The following is an 18544-nucleotide window of genomic DNA, read 5'->3' as shown; positions in this document are numbered from 1 at the left end:
GAGGGGGCGGTTATAAATGTAGAAATTGAGTCAGTGTCTCGATCTGGAGGCTTCAGACGTTGGTTAAAGTGGCAGGTCACTCTTTTCATTCCTGAGCTGGCGCTATACCCAACTCGGGAGAGCAGAGTTTACGCTGTCCTCATGAGAGATAGATGCAGGGAACCTTGCAGAGCAAACAGTGACCTTCGTGTCATCATTTCACTCGCCCCGTCATTCGCATTGCTTCTCCGACCCATCCAGCAACTTGGGCGCCTCCGGGTAGAGCGGATGGGAACGGCTTACCCGACGTAGCGCTTCATGTGCGTCACGTGGGCTGGCAAAACGACTCTTGCTCTTCGGTTTGCGGCAAGTCCTCCAGAAGTCATGTCGCAGGACCCAAGTTGCAGACGTCACGGCAGAGACCTCTCAGAAACATAGCCAACTTAAATTTGCTGCTTGCCGTCTTGTAAACGAACCACTTGCCGAATTAAAAAAAGAACGAGTTATTTGGGTTCATATGAGCGTGGAAATAGGCGAGTGTTCCTTTTTTTTTTTTTTTTTGCAGCTGGAATTCGAGTGCGTGCTAACATCCAGAAGGCGTTGTTTGTCCATCGCGGTGGCGCTTGGAGACTTCCTCAAGGAGAGCTGACGGGCGGTTCCGGGAGAAGCTCCAAGTCCAGGGGAGCTGATGCACAGAACCTGGGGCATATAAACGATGGTGACAACCGCCAGACAGGCTCAAACATCAATTTAGGCTGCCTGCAAGACACGCCAGCTTCCCTCACGTCGCCCTTCTCTTCCCTAATTCTCTTCTCGCGCACATCTTCACCTTCGTGATGTTTCGAGTTCAACCGTTTGCAGTACTGTGATGTTTGTCTATCGGTTATAGCAACTTTTAATGAGGCCAAAGAATGAGCACTTCCACTTGAGATAGAAGGTTCACCACTTTGCTCGTAGATTCGCACACGTCTTGAGAATTGTTAGCGCTTGCCACCGCGCGCCACAAAATATGGCAGAGGTGTGCATTTTAATTTTATAACGTATAAACGTTCTTTGGTAGAATACATGCCATATGATGAGAGAGAGGGAATAAGCTTTTCTCTATTGCACTTAAATACCACGTCGTCACTCTTTACTAATAGTCGTCAAGAGTTCCCTCGATCGATGGAGTGTTTCTTTCTTTTTTTTTCGTGTTTTCCAGATCGTTGGTGCAGCATCCCACCGAGGAACGATTCACTCCTCCAAGGAGTTTGCTTTTTAGGCTCGAAGGTTTCTCGTCGATGTCTCTTTTTATGCGTTGCGCGGCTGGTCGTTCCGAGAATGTGTTTGTGCAGCCGGGGTACGCTACGCAGTTTGAACATGCTGCTCGTGCCATGTTCTCCGTTAGAGCGCCGCGCGACACTAATGCGAGCCCGCAGGGCGACAGTGTCGCGGTCGCAAAACTAGCGCGAACGGAGGACGCGCACATCTGCCTGCAGTCGACATACCAGGAACTTGAAGCACGCACCACTTTCCACAGCGCGTTCTCCACCAACGGGCTCGAGTGAGGCCTAGGGGTAAGCAGTGAAAGCATCACTTTGAATGTCCAGACTGTGCTGTTTCGAATACCCACGGTGACGCAAAAGAAAAAAAGTGACGCACGTACACACGCAAGCATGCACGCGCACTGGCAACCACTCTGAAGAGCAGTGCGCAACAGACGGCACGACATAAACAGCTACCGGAGAATAAAGATAGGTGAACAGTTGGCGTCCGGGAATTCGACGTAGTTTACGTTCACGTTCACACACGTTTGCAGACGCCATGGAGCGACAGAATTACGCTGAGGAGAGAACTACAAAAAGATTCAGTAAACTCCAATGTGAGAAAAATATATACCGTATTTACTCGCGTATAACCCGCCCCTCTAGCTTCGAACTCGAAAAAAAAAATCGCGTATAAACCACACGTTTACCTGAAAAAAAAAAGAGAGCGCTAGAAAGATACAACTGCACAGAACATTCATTCAAACGACCACCACCACGTCACTGGTTATCCGATTCTCAATCGTCGCCGCTCTCACTGCTGCCATCCGAGGCTTCATCGCCACTCTCAAAGACGTTGTCGTCCTCAGAACCATCCAAGCTGTTACTGATGGCACATTTTTTTAAAGCTTTTATGCGCCAAGTGGGCCAGTATCGCTTTCCACGCATCCACGAGCTACTGGCACAGCAATGGAATATCGGGCCTTCGCACGCGCCCCGTCAGTGTGGTTGGCCATCCACTGGGCATACAGCCACTTCAATTGTGCCTTGAACGGCTTGTTCAGGCACACATCGAGTGGCTGTAGCGTGGACGTCATGCCGCCAGGTATATTAACGAGGTCGGTGCCGGTCTCGGCGAGGCGAGCCTTTACCGCATCAGCGAAGTGGCCTTGGAAGGAATCCAGTACGAGCATCGACCGGCGTGCCAGCAAGGCGCCTGGCCTTCGTTCCCAGATTACTCGAAGCCAGTCACGGACTAGGCCACTATTCATCCAGGAATTTTCTTCCACACGCACAACGATTCCTGGGGGCAGTGGGGTGCTGAGCAGCGTCTTGCGTTTGAAAACGGCATACGGGCGCAGTTTGGTGCCGCCAGCCAAAGCACATAACATGACTGCGCAGCGCAGCTTAGCATTCCCGCCGGTCAGCACGCTGACTGCTTTGGAGCCCTTTTTTTTTTCATGGTCATGTCCATCGGCATCTCAAAATACACAGGTGTCTGATCAGCATTTCCCACCTGAGACATCAAATAGCTGCGCTCCTTCCGAAGTGCGATGACATATCGTTGAAAGTTCAACAATTTTTCCTCGTAGGCATCAGGCAGCCGCTGGCACGTGGTTGTTCGCAGCCGCATAGAAAAGCCATGCCTTCGCATGAAGCGCTGAAGCCATCCACGGCTTGCACGAAACTCGCGTTGAATGTTCATTTCCCGGGCCAACTTCAGGGCCTCCATTTGCGCCATCTCAGTCGAAACAGCGTGGCCACGACTTATCTGCTCCCCAATGTACTTGAAAAGCTGCGTCTCGAGGTGGGGCTACGCGCCAGTCTTCGAACCACGAAACGCTTGCCTGTCCCGGTTCGTTGTTTTCAGACTCTCTTTTTTCTTCCTCCAATCGCGAACGCACGACTCGTCGACGTCATGCTGTCTCGCAGCAGCTCTGTTGCCGACTTCTGCAAGAATCCCATCAAATCACGTGGACGCAGGGCCACGTGGGACTGGAGGGCAACGAAAGGGCGAAGGCCTTAGCTGGGGCGCTAATCAACCGAGCTGGGCAAAACCAATTGTTTCATCAATCCCTACCTTTTACCTTCGTGCCCCTGCCATCCAATTACTGCGACCGACTCGAGATCCAGCGACTCAACCGCAGGATTTATCCTCCCCCTCACAGAAAGCTCAGCACTGAAGAGGCAGTAGCTCTCTGACTTATTCAGACCAACACATTCCCAAACCTACACGGATAGAGCAAAATGTACCCACAAACATATCGCGGCATCTGGCTCTGGTGCGGCGACGCACGCCCTACACTCTTTCACATATCGTGGGGGTGCGGGGGCAAATCTCCACACTTAAAGACGCCTAGCACGTCATTTGAGCGGTGGGAGGTACAGCTGACCGGCGATACCCTGGCGGGACAAGAAGCTCTCGTCCAGCAAGTACGTCGAGCAGCCATGGCTAGTGGAGTCCTGGAATGAGGACACCACCCACTAGACCTCAAGAGCAACGACCTCAATGGTCCAAATAAACCGCTCTCTCTCTCTCTCTCTCTCTCTCTCTCTGCCGATTTCTTCGGCAGTGGCTATAATCTTTAGCTTCTCTTTCGCTGTGAAAGACTGCCGCCGAGTCGCACTCATGACACCAAAACAAAGCACGCAAACAGTGCAAACTGAGGGGCAGTTCACGAAACAGCGCCTGACACTAGGCTCAACAATGCTGGTTGAAAAAGACATGGCTAATGGCCTGGGGAAGAATAAACGGACTGTGAATGTGGATTTGGCTTTGCCTTTCGTTGACCCCTCATCGACTTGACAAGCGTCGATGAGGGAATACGCAGTCGTATTCACAGGCACATTTATATCGAATGACGACCCGGCTGTGGCCTTCCGTATTTCTGCATACCAAGTAAACAGAAGCTACTGGCTATCGTACAAGTCATCGTCTGCTGTAGCAGAGCTCTTTGGAATATTACAAGCTGCAAGATGTATTGCCGAGAGGGACCGCAGCCTACTAGATGGCATACACCGACTCTAATGTAGCTCTAGAAGCGATAAAGGCACTTTATTTTCATGTGGATGACTCTATTAGCTATAAAACTATGAGAACATTGATAATCGCTTAACGTTTTGGTCACGAGGTCTGCTTTTAGCGGCTACGAAGCCACGTTGGAATCAGGGGCAATGAGGTGGCAGACAGATTAGTTAGTACAGTGCCCACATGAAGTACCCAGACACCCGTCACATATTCTGTATCAGACGCCAAGAGTGTTCTTCGCTCCTTGAAGGGCACGTGGTTCGACGAACAGGCAATATCTTCACTCCTGTACAGATGTTGACCCATGCCTGCGGTTTTCGCCGAACCTAGAAGATTGACCGCACGTTCGAAACGTTCCTCCATCCTACACGCCTCAGTTCTTGCGTCGCATCAAACAAATAATTTCCTCACATTCTAGTTTCTGTGATAACTACGACACTTGAGTGGGGCATATGTGCTCCACAAGACCAAAAGCGGATTCGTGTGCGTGACCGTTTGATCATCACATGGTAGACGTCCTCCCCCGGTAAGCAAAGTACTTTGACCGTGGTCATGCCCTGGTAGGCAGAGGCGTGCCATGAGTGCCCTTCGCAATTTTTTTAGCAGACACTACACCTTAGGGATTCGTATAAGTGAAATTATGTGTTTTGTTTTCTGTACGTTGCACTTCCTTTATAGCGAGATAATGTCGCAGCCGTGTTGTCCTTATATAGTTATACGTAAAAAGAGTTGTGTGGACTATTGGACTCCTGTGTGATGGGTGACCGTCCTATAGGTACCGAACTGTACTCTCGGTGCTGTTGCACATGGAGACACTGCTAGTGTTCTTGTGTTCATGTGTGTATAGTGTTTGTTGATACTTTCTCACTTGCTTTTTCTCTTTTATTGTTGCTTGACAAAAAAAATTTTCCCAACGTAGCCTACCTTCCCATGTTTCTACATATAAAATTTGAAACGAAATTGCACTTCCGCTCGTAATGCAAAGTGATGCCGCAGTAGCGGGCGAAATGTTATGTGTAGTAAGCCTTAGGCTGTTTCGGGCGGTGTCGGTTGGAGAGAATATTCGCAGGTGCGCATGCGAGCAATCTTTTTTCGTGGAGCAAAATAATTGTGAGTCGTATTCGTTTGTGGAAGCTGCACCTCCCGCTGTTGATGTTGCCTCCTTTTCCCGGTGGTGAAGCGGAAAAGACTAGGCTTTTGTTCCTCTTTCTACCTATCCGGACTTGGCTACTAGCTGGTCTCGACTAGAACAACTATTTAGCTTCTTACTGCTATATTCGTTCGGTTTTCCTCAAGTTTATATCAAATAATATGCCTCATCTTATCATTGAATAAACAAAAACAACACGGTATCAGCGCCGTCCAGTAAACATGAGAAGAAGCCGAGTGCTAGAAAAAGACTAATGAAGCTGAAGAAAGCGCGCTCGGTAAAGGCGACGTGCGGAAGCTACGTGCTAGAATACGAAGGAGGAGCGGACGTCAGCTATATCCAGTCAAAGATGTTGAGCGGGCGTTAAGCAATCATGGCAGCTGCCATGGCACGATTGCGATCTCTGGGATCACTATGTTCCACTGCTATAGCATCGGCAGAGTGGCTGAGAAGTAGAATCCTGGACTGACAAACTGTCGGTGATGAGATCTAATATTCACGCCACAATGGGAACTTTCCTTTTCTTTGTAATTTTCTCGCAAATAATATTAGGGTTCCAGCGACAGATACCAGAGAACATGAAAATGACCAGGGATAGTGAACCCATCACAGTTTGTTCGAAAAACAGCTATCGCTGTACAAAAAAAAAACATATTCATTGCGGTGTATTCTACCTCACCATCGTCCGCTACAATGACTGTTGTGAACTTCGAAAAACTTCCGCAGACATCACCACTCTCAAGGTCTGGGGTGCAAAATAAGGATGCGCGAATATTCGGCGATAAAGCTGCGGTCTTTGTTTCGTCCTATACGGCAAGGATGAAGCTGAGGATGAGATGGCCTGACAACGATACGCTGCACCGTCAAAGCAGTCGGCGTAGTGGAAAGGGCAGACACGGACACAGAAAGCCTCGTTTGGAGCTCTGAAGTCAGAGAGTTGAAAAGAAAGACACTGTGACCAGTTCGGTGATGATGCAAGCAATGCAAGTGAGGTCGTGTATTCTATTTTAGCCAACGCTCGCAGCCGCATATATGCAGTTGCGAGCGTTGGCATATACGGCATATATAGCCCTCCTATACGGCATTTATTCTATATACGGCATTCAGGGAATCGCCCGACTCGAAGTAGGGCCCTAAGTGTTTAGCGTGCCGAACTTCTCTCGGTTGCCTCGGATTTTAGCCATCGCCAGAAACCTATGACAGGCGTGCATCGATTCCGGCCTCCAATCTGAATGCTGGCGGCATTGTCGGCACGTCGCCCCGTTGAAGTACATTTGCAAACGGCGACGTGGATGTGGCGCTTGCGCCCTCATCGAATTATATGTATAGGGACATCGCAGAACGGCGTCGCTTGACTCTCCTGTAATTTCCGCCCATCCCGCTGCGTCCGGTCTGTCTGAAATGCGAAACTGTAGCTTCAACATATGTACGTGATGGTCCGCGGAAACTGATGCAAGATCACGGCCGATAGAGGACACAACATTTTCGGTCGCTCTTCTATAGAAATCGAAGTCGAGAAAGAAGGCAAACTCGCCGTGCACCGCTGATTGGTGTCCGGGAATCGGCAGTGCCCACAGGCACTGACGGGTGGTGCTGAGAATATCCCTTCTGTAACGCCGGAAAGCAGTGGGCTCGCACAATATTTCGGCGGCGCCATTCTGTTCGCTGCTGCCGTGAAGCAGAACCTTCTCGCGTTAGTGGGGCAGTGCGTATAGTTGCCGCTCGTCCTTGCTCTTCAAGACAGATCAGCCTCGTTGATTGGAGCAGCACCTGCTACAATCGCCAGGTTGTCTTCGTGCTCTCCAGCGGCGATAGCCTCCTCGGGCGGCGATAGCCTCCTCGGGTGGCGATAGCCTCCTCGGGTGGCGATAGCCTCCTCGGGTGGCGATAGCCTCCTCGGGTGGCGATAGCCTCCTCGGGCGGCGAGGAGCTGCTGTTCCAACTTTGCCGAGTGACTCTAGAGCCTCGAAAGCACCGCCAATGACCGCCATCTGCGGTGTCCGCCCATACCGCTGGAGTGGAGTGCTGTTTTCCTCGCCGTTGTCTCTCTCATCGGCGAGCTTTTGCGGGGTGCTGGTTAGGCTACTGCTGCGGAAAGGGTGTAGGTTACACCGTGTAGCACGCGAGCTACATACACCGTGTATATGGCTTTCTTCCTCGAGCAGTCCTCGCACATTTCATTTGCACTCTTTGGCGATAAAACATTTCGATCACCGCAGAGACCACGACAGCCCTGGGTGCAACCCTTTCACCGCGCTGGTATGGCAGGTCCCTATAGATAAGCGCGCCTTGCAACCCATGTGGCACAAATATACTGCTCGGCATAAAGTGCTTCACATGAAGCGCAGGCGGCGCAGGCGGCGCTGGCACCGATATGGCACGAATTTCCGAAGTCAAATCTCCTGTCAGCGGTCTCTCCTGTCAAATTACAGGAGAGATCGCTGACAAGGCCGCTCTAGAACTAGCCCGCTGCTGCGCAGCCTCACTTGTCACCGAACCCATACGGCCTCGGAAATCCCCCTTCAGCTTTGCCGCGACCTTGGGAACGAAAGGTGAATCGATGCTAGCAGACACAAGCTTGCCCGTCTGATACCACCAAACACGGATCTGCTATATTAAGAATTTCCCCGTGGGGGAGGGGAGGAGGGGTCAAGTCATACTCCAGCACCTGAAGGCTGGCTTCGCCCTTACTCCCAACGTGCAGGAGAGATCGCGCAGTTATGGACCTCGTCATCAAAGTCCCAACCACACCGTGGTCTGAGATCTTGTCAGCCTCTCGCTACCCGCTCATCCGATTTCCATGAAACAATCGGACCAACAGCCCACCACCTCGTCTTCGATTGTCATGCTCGCGCACCGGCCAAACAACGCTACACTCGCCGGAAGAGCTACCGCACCCGGTTACCAGCTTTCAGAACATCACCCGGATGTACCGAGAGGAAAGGTGCAGACTGCCAGAGCCGCACCCCAAACTCACCAGGCCACAACAGACGATCCTGCGTCGAGCGCAGGCGGGATCGCTTGCGCATCCCGTGCTGATGAACCGCATGTACCCTGCGGAACACGATATGCTCTGTCCTTTTTGCAAAAGAGAAAAGCGCACCCTGCCGCACGTCCTGGCAGAGTGCACAGAGCTGAAGACCCCCCCCCCCCTCCTCCCCTTCCCACCAACTATGCATATCAACAATATGCAACAATGAATATCTATGCCCAACCCCTTGAGCGATGGGAGACCTTGTTATCCAGCCCCGCCCTACCGATTCAGCTCGCACTGACGGACAGGGGCCAACAGCTGCTGGGAACATATGGGTCCCGTAACTAGGGAACCACCCCGTCTGGTGCCTGCGTGCCCCATCGATTTATTTCGGGCCCAATAAATGTTGATTCATCATCATACACTCGCGTTTCCAATCTGGACAGCGCTATCATCGTTGACTGACTCACCGACTTTCATTTTCTTATTTTGTAACATAAAATTTGCCCACACTGAGTGAACCTGCAGCGGAGCTACTATCGCCTCCAAAGCCGGTGAAGAAGAAGAGGGCTCGCGTCCAGGTATACCGCGAGAAGAGAGCACACCAGCGCGCTCCACCTGAGCGGCAGCGCGGTGTAGGCCGCTCCCGAGATCCCGCTCACCATGGCTGGCCGGCCTAAATAAACCGTGGTTACGGTGGCTACCTTTTCGCGCTGCCTCCCACAGACCCTTAGCCCTAGGTTAGTTAAGGTCAGAAAAGCGTTTTTCTTTACAATGGCAATTCGGACAGGGTAAACAACATTGAAGAAAACCAACTATATAATCATCAAATATCAGATCAACAGGTTCATCAACAATCAAGCATACAATTTTGATCAAACATCAAGTCGAACATAAAATCAATCAAATTTAATCAAATCTAATATAAAATATAACGTGCAATATATAAAAGTATTTTCAAAAGAAGAAGAAGGAAAATTAATATGCATGCCGAAATACAAATGAGTTACGTATTTCATAAATATTTGATTACGTCAGAGAGTTCTTAATTGTTCGATGTAGTGTTGTAGTGCGTTAGCAAAATGAGGTGACATTTTTTATTAAAACAGGAACAGCGTTCCAGATTTTAATACCCCAGAATTACAGCAGACGTTCACCGCATTACATTACTAGCGGGAGGAATATTAACGAGATAAATATCAAAAGATAATTGTGTAGTACAACGAGGAGGCGCGCGAAGCAAAGCAACGACACACGAAAAGGATGATTGTAATTGACAATGGTACACACACATGTCGCCATTTTTAATTTCCATAAGAGGTCGAAAGGCAGAATCTGTGATCTGTGGAACAAAGGCTATACAATGGTCCTTAGCTACGACGATTGTATCAGCCCGGCTAGAGTCTAGGTTCTCCGAGACGCTGTGACGCAGTCCCTGGTGGCTTTCATCACTGAAACCAGACAAATCGATTGCTAACCTCCCCCTCCTCAAGCAATCCTGCGGAGAGAGCTAGTTGGTGAAAGATTATGGCTAGACGCGCTGCTTATTGAGACTGTCTGCAGCTCAGAATATGTCTTTACAATGCATTGGGAATGAGAAGATGGTGTGTCACATTGGTGGAGACTAGCATGCTTTTATTCCATAAACTAAGAAAGTAGACACATTTTTAATTTGGCTCTGAAGGTGCAAGAATTGCACGTGGTGTCGCTTGACGGTCTACCGTAACGCGACCTAAAACCCGTGCAGGCCGAGTTACATTGCTTAGCTGCCTTGATGACATTGCTTAAACTTTTGTTTTATCTGCTTCTGCCTAACTTTTGCTCACGTCGTATCTTTTGTTTAGAGTTAGCGTGCGTTCGAAAGCAGCGCTGTCATCGGGCAGGCGAAGGGAGTGGTGCATCAATGTGTACTGAAATGTGCCTTCTTGTGCAAACAGTGCAAGCTCTAGTTCTAGCGAGTAGCGTAGTGGGAGTGGTACGGGGGTTGCTGTCGAATCCACGATGTCGAAAATGCTTTGCGTTGTTAAGGCTTGCTGACCCCAACCCGAGTGTAGATATTCCTTACCACAGTGTTCATTCTAGACCGTCGCAGAAAAAGCTTGGATTCGGGCAGCAGCACCAACAGAAAGAACAGACGCAAGCTGGGAATGGTTACCTTGTAACCACTTCTAGAAAGAAAAAAAAACGGCCCTTTTGCGCCTCCATAGCGTCGTGCCGAGTCGAAGAATCTGTAAAAATGTAGGACTCAATGATATAAGAAGCGAGAATTGGTCGCAGAGTAGGTAAAATTAACGGTGCGGGCGTAAATAGCACCAGCATGGTCGTAAATTGACCTCATTGCGCTAGGCCCCTGTAAAGGGTGCACCGCCGTAGATACACACATGTCGAGGCATAGCCGCCTTACAAAATACATTTGGGAACTGCAGCGAGTTCGGTTGGACTAAGCAGGGCTCGCACGAGGCGATGAGTTCTGGAACATGGCTTCGCCGGTGCCCACAAAGAGCTAGACTTAGTTGCAGAGTAGGTAAAGATAGACTATCATCATTAGCCTATCAAATATTAGACTGGGAAGAATTAGAGGCGAGAATCAATGGCGAATATCGCAACAATCTCAGATTTGCAGATTACATTATCCTGTTCAGCAACGTTGGGGATGAATTGCAACAAATGATTGAGGACCTTAACCGAGAAAGTGTAGGAGTACATTGAATATAAATATGGCAGAAGTAAACTGTAACGTTCATTTCAATTCAAGAAAGGGTCAAGAAAGTGTCGATGTTAAAGAAAACAAGGTCGACGTAATTGCGCTTGAAATACGATACGAATAAGGTACGACACGAAGGAATAATCAACATTACAAAAGAAAGAATAGAGAGATATAATCAACATTTAATAATTGAATCATTTAAACCATCATGTACGTCGACCTTGTTTCTTTATAATCGTCACTTGGTTGACCTTTTATGTTTGTTTGCTCTTTGTTTTGCTTTTTGAACAGGCGCAACGTTCAAACGCTGCGCCTGTTCTAAAACCTCATTATTTCTATAACCTCATTACTCTCTCTTTCCGCCTAACCACCCGGTCACGTGATAACTCCTTTGATAACTGATCGCGCGAAGTCCTGATCTTTTTTTTTTTCCTTCTGTTGAGTTTAAATCTTTATTATACCTTGTTTTAGATCTGCACGCAAAGTACATGTCGCCACAAAAGCGCAAGCGAGAGAAGCACTGGTTGTGACGTCATTAGCGAATACGCGTCATACAATCGTACGTATCTATGAGTATGTGTCACGTGGTGCATGTTAAAACGACGATGACATTTTTGACAATTCAGCAATGAAGCGATAAAAGCTGTTCAACCTCGGCCGACCATTTTAAAAAAAAATTATTGGGTTTTACGTGCCAAAACCACTTTCTGATTATGAGGCACGCCGTAGTACAGGACTCCGGAAATTTTGACCACCTGGGGTTCTTTAACGTGCACCTAAATCTAAGTACACGGGTGTTTTCGCATTTCGCCCCCATCGAAATGCGGCCGCCGTGGCCGGGATTCGATCCCGCGACCTCGTGCTCAGCAGCCTAACACCATAGCCACTGAGCAACCACGGCGGGTCTCGGCCGACCATGAAGGCAGTACAACATTGCAGGCACAGTCTCCGAGGAAAACACTGCACAATGCGGGCCGATCCCATGCTCGGTGCAGTCTCACAAAGAGTATCAAATCGCGGAACTGTCACACGGAAAGAAACACGACAAAACGGCGCATGCGTCTCAGCGAGCTAGTCGGCTTCGGCACGGTACGAGAATGCGTGCGATCATGGAATTGCGGTTATAAGGTTTGGCTGCTGTGCTCGAAGGCAGAGGTTCCATTTCACTGTCAATCACGAATTTGTTTTTATTACGTGAGGTCCGAAGTATGGTAAGACAGGAAACTACCTACCTACCTACCTACCTACCTACCCACCTACCTACCCACCTACCTACCCACCTACCCACCTACCCACCTACCCACCAACCCACCACCTGCCTACCTAACTCCCCGCAATGCGTCTGGAGTGAGGCAAAGAAAGGCTTCGCATTAAAAGATACACAAACACAAAGAAAATGATCAGCACATTCGGCACTTACTGCCACACTACACAAGGTGTCAAAAGCAATCGCCTTGTGAAGCCAGTGCTCAACACGAAAAAAAATGATATCAACATTAAAGCCATGGGCGAACCTGCAAAGTCTGTTCGACGGCTCACGGAAGCTTCTTGAGTGCACTACGCAACTCTGCGGAGTGAAGCAGCTTGCTTGCCAGGCGCATGCTGACAGCGTCTGACAGCGCCCATCAGGGACCTATTGAAGACGCAAACTGCATTAGTCACCCGACGCAGAGTGTTTTACGTAATAACGCCACACTTCTTTTTTTTTCTCGAAAGCATCGCTCCAGAGAGTGAGTATGTGTGTGCAGAAAATGAAGGCAAGCCAACTCGCCTGCCCCTCACTTGACGCTTCGAGACCGCTAAGTGAAGATTGACACTTTTGACACACCCGGGTCTCTCTGTTGACGTCCCGTAAAAGCAGGACGCGCGTGACATTTTTTGTTTGCTGTCGCACGGCGTAAGCTGCGCTCTACGATTCGAGGAGCGGCGCAGAGGTGCTGTGCACTTGCCTCCCGTGAAATGGAAGGGGCGACAATTTCGCAGTGCTTTTGTTTACGCGTCAAGTTCGATGTTTGTCCTAGCGTTACGGGGCGACTGGCTACTTAGCACAATCTCTAACGAGGGAACTTACCTCTATAATGAACGGCTCATTCTGCTTATTCGTTCGAGGGCTAGCGATAATTCGCAAGAATATTCATGGGCAAGCGGGCGTGGTCAATTCAGGCGGCCTAATTCTCCGAGAAAACGAGCCGTAAGAAGCGATATGCTCCAGTCACAGTTAGATAATCGAACAACAAATAAATTTTGACAAAAGTGAAACAGAAAAACTGAATTGCGTTAGTGGACGTCTATTCAAACTACTGCTTTCATTTCATATTTCCACTAAATTACACGATCCGCTCGGTGGCTCTGTGGCTATGTCGTGCGTGGGGTGGCTGAGCATTAGGCATCCGTCTCGATTCCCGGTCACGGTGGCAGTATTAAGATGAGGACGGAATGCAAAAACCGCTCGTGCACCATGCGTTGGGTGCACATTAAGGAACCCCACATGGGCGAAATATAACCCGGAGCCATAGTTACACCACGGCACCACCTGTGACCAACTGCGGAGATTCCGGACGTTGATGACAACTTTCGAATACTATAACATTCGGCACCGCGACTATCGCATTCGTGTTAGACGCGGCTTCAAAAGCACTTCCCGCCACATGAGACATCAAAACTTCTTTTTGCTCAAAAGAGTGGCGGGAAACTTTAACGAGCTTTTAACTCGCCGTCTCCATGTTCAAACGCATTTGGGCCAGCGCCTGTGCATTTTAGAGTGTGTTTAAAACACACAAAACAAACCTCGCGGCAAGTCGCATGCATTAAAAGCGACAACGCAGCACGTTTCTAATCGCGCTTTATTAATATGCCCCCGAAACATGCATGTAGACAAAACCACTTTTCGACCAACTATGCGCATTGCAAAAGTAAACCAATCGCCAAAAGGCAATTTCGAGCGTCATTTTGTGAGTTTCAGCTGCCTACGACGTTCCACTTTCTTTAGATAACTCAACTGATGTACAAACGCCGCGCGGATGCAAAATATTAGTTTGTTTGTTTGTCCTTCCTTCTCACGGTATTGTCACAGAAAGTGTGTTCATTTGCACAGCAAAGGCCTTGCCACACCGGTAAACTAAGCCAAAGAAACAACATTGTCCTGAGAAGAAGCAAGTCTACTGTGGACGCGACTCGAGCGCCGTACACGTTAAGAAACTGCAGCGCGCCTCATTTACCGCCAAGCTCCAAGAGTACCGGAGTCCGCTGGGATTCACTGTCGCTGTGCAGGGCGGGACTACAGCTTTCGACAGCAGTGGGGACTCCCAGGCTTCCTAAACGGCGTGACTTTGGTTCGTTTTCTTTTCCGCCCCTTGTTTTAACCAGCGTTTCGCCTGTCGTCTTCCGTGGTCCCCTGCGTCTCCTTGAATGATTCGGTCTCGGCCGAACTCCCCTCTGGGCGCGCTCCCTAACTTCCCCGCGCTCAACCCGACCTGTCTGGCTTTCCTGGGAAAGAAACAGTTTACTCTGATTCTGCTAATATTCTTTTGTTTGCCAGCCTTTACGGGACCAGGTTACAGCGACGCTGCTCGAAATCCCACGGGCCATTCTCGCTCTGTGTACGAGAACGGCAGACGGCTTACTAGGAAAATTTTGGTGACAGTTATTTGCTTCTTCGGCCTCTCCATTTATATTCGTGTGTCCCACACTCCCCCTCCCCAGTCTTTCTTTTTGTGTTTGTTTTTTGTTCCCACGTTTCTGTCTTGGTTCTCCAGACCCGCCATGTTGCTGTGTTCTTGTCGCTGCCTGCCATTTGTAAAAAGAAACATGCACAGCCTACGCCAGAGCAGCGAAACGAATGCCTAGGGAAGCAGTGTCTATATACGATAGGTGCGCTTCGCTTGCATTTCTTTCTGGCAACAACCAAACAAACAAACAAACAAACAAACAAACAGACAGACAGACAGACAGACAGACAGACAGACAGACAGACAGACAGACAGACAGACAGACAGACAGACAGACAGACAGACAGACAGACAGACAGACAGACAGACAGACAGACAGACAGACAGACAGACAGAGACACACGAACGGACGGACGGACGGACCGTTGTGAGCTGTGATAAATGAAATAATACGCACAGAGAGATATAACTTTATTATGTCCTTGATGGGGCTCAGGGGTGGCGGGGGTCGGGAGACTAACCCCCAGTCTCCCCCTTCCTCAGACGGCGGCGCGTCCAGATCATCTGGGCCCCTGATCACATAATACGCACAGAGCACACAACATACCCTCAACATACGCCTGCCGTGGTTGCTCAGTGGCTATGGTGTTGGGCTGCTGAGCCTGAGGTCGCGGGATCGAATCCCGGCCACGGCGGCCGCATTTCAATGGGGGCGAATTGCGAAAACAACCGTGTGCTTAGGTTTAGGTGCACGTTAAAGAACCCCAGGTGGTCGAAATTTCCGGAGTCCTCCACTACGGCGTGCCTCACAATCAGAAAGTGGTTTTGGCACGTAAAACCCCATAATTAATTTTAATTTCAACCCTCAACATGCACAAAATAAAATTTGTCTGGGATATCTCTTCTTTGTCACTCGGTAGTTTAATGTAAATATATAAGTACACCCACCGTGGTTGCTTAGTGGCTATGGCGTTGGGCTGCTAAAGCCCGAGGTCGCGGCATAGAATCCCGGCCAAGGCGGCAGCATTTCGATGAGGCGAAATGCGAAAACACCTGAGTGCTTAGATATAGGTGCACGTTAAAGAACTTCAGGTGGCCCAAACTTCCGGAATCCCCCACTACGGCGTGCCTCATAATCAGATCGGGGTTTCGGCACGTAAAAGCCCATTCTTTTTGTAAATATAGAAGTACAGTGCAGGTAAATTTAGCTTCCTGAATCATTTATTCCTTAGCCGAACGGGACGAAAATGTACTAGGATAACGCCTACAGCAAAGGAAAGAATAACACAGCTAGGTGAAGTGTAAACAATAGGGGACGAATATTTCAAGTCCTACTGCACAGCAAAGCTATCGGACAACGAGTGAAGCGCACAGGATGCAATTCGGAAGTACGTGGCATTATCAAAAAGTTTCGAGACTGGTTCTGATTTGAACGGGAGCCGTATCTGACGAGTAGGGTTGATGATGATGATGATGTGTGTGTGGTTTAGTGGCGCAAGGGCCAGATATGGCCAAAGAGCGCCATGTCCGTGTTAATTAGTTTGCAGTGAGATCATGAGTACTATGAAGTTGGTGTGACGTGGCTGTAGAGGGGCCTTAAAAATGGTAGCGCTAAAGTGCGTAAAATCTGTATAATAAGATTATGGCGATGACTTATGAAGTGTACTATGAACAATAAGACACATTTAAAAAGAATGATATGATGTCTAAAGATATGTCAGGTTATATAAGATATGCTAGAGCACTACTGCCTCCTTAGAGCCCTTGAAACACAAGGGCCTGGAGGCATCTGCTATTTAAAACAATTATCGCAGCGGCATCCTCTGGAGCGAGGATGCTCTACGAACTTAATGGGCATATAACGTGTAGAACTACATCTTTTAAGAAGTCGAGGACTGCCTTGGTGTTAAAAAGCGGTTCATGACCAAGAAACATAGCCGGGTGCAGAGGAATGTAATAACGGTATGCTAGCGGAAAATGTTTCTTTCTTTCAGGTTCAGCTTTCCGACACTCCAAGAGGACATGGAGGACGGTCAGCCTCTCACCGCATCTGCCACAGGTTGGAGGTTCACTTCCAGTAAGTAAAAAATGATGGGTACCAAATGTGTGTCCTATCCTGAGGCGACAGAATAGGACATCTGTTCGCCGAGATTTTGTTGGGGAGGGCCAAAAACCTAACTGTGGCTTAATAACGTGCAGTTTATTATTTATTTCTGCGTCCCACATGCGTTGCCAGTGGTTTCGCAGTTTCTTTCGTATGTAAGGTTTCAGATCTGTGAGAGGCACCAAAGCAGTATTATTAACAGCAGGGAGTGTAATTGACGTAGCCATCTGGTCTGCCAAAACGTTACCTTCGATTCCCCTATGGCCGGGTACCCAGCATATGATGATTTGCTGGTTAGATAGATAAGCTTTGCACAGGTCGGAATAGACCTCAGTAAGTACGGGATTTTTATGTTTGTAGGGTGACATTAAGGCCTTCACCACACTTAAGCAGTCTGTATATATAACAGCTTTTTGAAGTTTTGATTTCTTTATATGCTTTACAGCCGACCATACAGCGTAGGCCTCTGCCGTAAAAATACTTGTTTCTGGATGTAGTACATCGGATTCCGAAAAAGAAGGACCGACGGCTGCATAGGATACTCCGGCATGTGACTTGGAAGCGTCTGTGTAGAACTCTGTGCATGAGTGTTTGTACTGAAGTTCTAGGAAATGCATTCGAATTTCTACCTCTGGAGCATGCTTTGAGACTTTTAGAAAGGATACGTCACATTCTGTGACCTGCCAGTCCCAAGGAGGTAATAGCTTGGTTGGGCGCATTAAGCGGTGCTCCAGGAGTGGGACATGCATTTCATCGCTAAGCTCCTTCACACGCAGCGAGAAAGGCTGTCTTATAGACGGACGGTTGCGGAAAAGTGTAGCATACGTCATATTGGTAATGGTATTAAAACATGGGTGTTCAGGAATGGAATGCACTTTAAGGAAATAAGTAAAGCTGACGTATGATCTCTGTAAGTGGAGCGGCCATTCGTTCGATTCGGCGTATAGGCTTTCGATCGGGCTGGTTCTGAAAGCACCAGTGGCTAGTCGGATACCTAGATGATGGACAGGATCCAGCATCCTTAGCGCGCTCGGGGCGGCAGAGTTATACACTACGGCCCCATAATCCAATCGTGACCGTATTAGGCTCTTGTAGAGATTCATTAGACACTTTCTGTCACTACCCCACGTAATCTTGGATAGAAGTTTCATTAAGTTCATTGTTTTAAGACATTTTTCTTTCAGATATTTGATGTGCGGAACGAAAGTGAGTCTATCGTCAAGTATAATACCTAGGAATTTGTGCTCTTTGTTGATAGGAATTTGTTGTCCACACAGTTCTAAGCAAGGATCGGGGACCAGGCCTCTCTTCCTTGTAAACAGCACACAAGAACTCTTTAGAGGATTGATTTTAAAACCGTTTTTCTCTGCCCACCCTGACACCTTGTTCAAACCATGCTGTACCTGTCTCTCGCATACTGCGAGGTTGCAGGATTTGAAGCCTATTTGAATGTCGTCCACATAGACGGAATACAAAATGGCCGGTGGTAAAGAAGCACGAAGTGTTGTCATTTTAACAATAAAAAGTGTGCAACTGAGCACGCCTCCCTGGGGTACACCAGTTTCTTGTGTAAAAGGACGTGACAGCACATTGCCGACTTTTACACGGAATGTGCGATTGGACAAATAGCTTTCTATGAGGTTTAGCATATTACCATGAATGCCCATTTCTGCCAAGTCTCTTAAGATCC

This window comes from Dermacentor andersoni, chromosome 4 (genome assembly GCF_023375885.2).
Source record: "Dermacentor andersoni chromosome 4, qqDerAnde1_hic_scaffold, whole genome shotgun sequence".
Taxonomy (NCBI): Eukaryota; Metazoa; Arthropoda; class Arachnida; order Ixodida; family Ixodidae; genus Dermacentor; species Dermacentor andersoni.
This window is presented reverse-complemented; position numbering follows the sequence as displayed.